The sequence below is a fragment of the Macrotis lagotis genome, chromosome 3 (assembly GCF_037893015.1).
Source record: "Macrotis lagotis isolate mMagLag1 chromosome 3, bilby.v1.9.chrom.fasta, whole genome shotgun sequence".
In the NCBI taxonomy this organism is placed as follows: Eukaryota; Metazoa; Chordata; class Mammalia; order Peramelemorphia; family Peramelidae; genus Macrotis; species Macrotis lagotis.
In genome coordinates this window covers 82,469,581-82,472,117 of record NC_133660.1, presented here as the reverse complement: position 1 = coordinate 82,472,117, position 2,537 = coordinate 82,469,581, and the positions used below count along the sequence as shown (strand labels likewise).

The window sequence follows — 2,537 nt, the reverse complement described above, 5'->3', positions numbered from 1 at the left end:
ACTAGTTGTGTGACCTTAGGCAAGTCACTTAACACTTGCTGCACAAAACCCCTCCCCCTCCAAAAAACAATGATGACAACACCAACAGAAGAAAAATCCAAAGAAGCCAAGCTTGTTGAGACAGTGTACCTTTCCAGCAGAAGGAGTTTTGTGGAAAGAGCCAATGTGGCACCCCTTGACTTTCAATTGCTAAATTCTCAGGTCCAAGGCTGAAGAGAAATGTTTGGTTGCTTGTATCTCATACTCACTTGAGGTGAGGACACTGAGGCTTAGCCAAGGTGTGACACAGTTGATTTTGAATGCTGCAATCTTTTATTATGAAGTATGATGAGAAGAAATGACTATTAAAAAGATGAACAAGAACAAAGAAGGTACTCTCCATAAATTGGAAAGTCAGTTCATATTACATCTATCTCCAGAATATGAGAAGGGCAATGCATTCTGGAAGTGTTTACCTGAAAGATAAATTGACCATTGAATTATATGCTGATGGACATCATGTAATTGTCTGGGTGGAACATGCCCCATTAGTTGCTAAAGTGGTTGATTTGCCCTACTTTACTGAATCCTGGAAAACCATAGATAATAAAACCTTTTACAAAAGAGCAGATATCTGACATATTTCTGAGAGGTGTGGATGAGGATCTTTATTCATCTCTATGTGAACCAACTGCTACCTATTTATTGGAAAACAAATAAGAAAAAAAATAAGAATAAGGAGAGGAAATTCATCTGAACAATGGTGGCACTACCACTAAAGATTAACAGAAAGAATAGATTTCATAGGACAGTCAAGAAAAAGTACACTGAATCACCAGATATGAAAAAAGAAGTTAAAAGACTTCTCAGTACAGATGTAAAAGTTGTCAGTACCCAATGGAAGGTAATTGCAGAGGATGTAAAAAAGGATGCAGACAACCAGGTTTCCCTAACAAGCCTAGATATTACTTCTCCAGGAATGAGTGGCCATAAACAGAACCATGGCTCCTTATAATATAATGAACTTTGGGAGATATTTAATGACATTAAGCAGCAGTAGGGAGGGAAAATGAGAAAGATCCTCATCGTGCCTAGAGAGGCAATTAAAAGACAGGCTTGATAAATCTAATGAAAAGTGTCAAGAAAACAAGGAAACAAATCAGATAGTCATGGGAATTCAGAAGCTATGATTGATATAATGAAAAGTAAATTCTAAGAGAATCAAAGGAGAAAAAAGTGACAGGAAGACACCATCAAAGTAGAAAATCAGTACTCAAGACTCCTCTTCAGTCTTCACTAGTTGAGCTCAAACAGCAAGAACTGGAGAAGGAATAGTTCAGTTCCTTGGAGGAATAGCTAGAATCACTCCTCTAGAAATAAGAAGCCCTGACCTGCAAATTCACTATTGAACTCACATTGGTAAATGACTCATATTTCATCTTTTGGGTTGAGGACAATATAGATTGTTAATATGGAAATTTGATTGCATTTACATTTCACTATTTTTCTATTGCCTAGTTTGAATTCATTCCATTTCTCTCTAGGTTATACTGTTTATTTTGCTGGAAACTCAAACACTAATAAATAGAAGGCTATAGGTGAGAGAAGACTGGTAGCAAAAGAGCTTTGGACTTAAAAATATACATGAGCATATGGAAGAAAAAAACTGAAATGATAGGAAAATTGGGAAAAGAGTTTTGGGATTAATGGACTAAATAGTTTAGCCTCTGTAATCCTTACATTTATTCCATGACTTTCCTGCTTAATAGGAGAACTAATTATTGTTTTGTGATAAGAAACAACTCAATAAGAAAATTTGAGGTTAGATATTGTAAAACTTGTTTTGTATCCATTTTAATTTCTCAATTGTTTTAAGTAACTCCTCTCATTTAGAGAAGCAAGTCATATATACATAACCACCATATTAAATAAAAGTGCCTAGCTTTCACATCTGTAGCTGAAGTGGTTTTTCTGAGTATTTGTCTCCAATTTTTCCATTTTTTACTTCATTAAAGTTGATATTCATGGATTAATGAACAATTATTTTATGATATATCAGAATCTTTTATGAAATAAGAGAATGATAGACCTTGTTTGGCAATTTTTTAAGGCTATATTTTGTATTTCATGGCTGCATGACTGATGAAAATACTCTTTTTGTTTAACTCTTTGACTCATCTTGAATTTATTATAAGGTTACAAGTTAATTCTTCATGTTTTGCTCCACTTTTTCCTGCTGAATTAAAGAATGATTACTCCCTAAAAACCCCTACAAAACAAAGCAACTAGTTATTTTAAATGCTCTATCCACTAAGAAATGTAATATCAACCAACAAAAAAGTGTGTGTATACATACAAGTTCATATATATATTTGGAGAAAGAAGCACAAGTTAGGTTGAATTTCTTCAGTAATTTTTAATATTTTTAGTTCTAAGGATTTTTTGATTTATGGTGGTAAAGGACAACTGCCTTGAGTATTTGGTAATTATATGTTAATTTGCTTGTAATCACTACATATGTAGTTTGCCTGTCAAATACTTTGGCAGGTCAGACAATT

At 33.8% G+C, this 2,537-nt stretch overlaps 1 pseudogene; it reads left to right on the top strand.

The window, feature by feature from the left end:
• The first annotated feature begins 352 nt into the window (after positions 1-352).
• Positions 353-1,353, top strand: LOC141516146 (transcription initiation factor TFIID subunit 7-like; annotated as a pseudogene).
• The last annotated feature ends 1,184 nt before the right edge of the window (positions 1,354-2,537 follow it).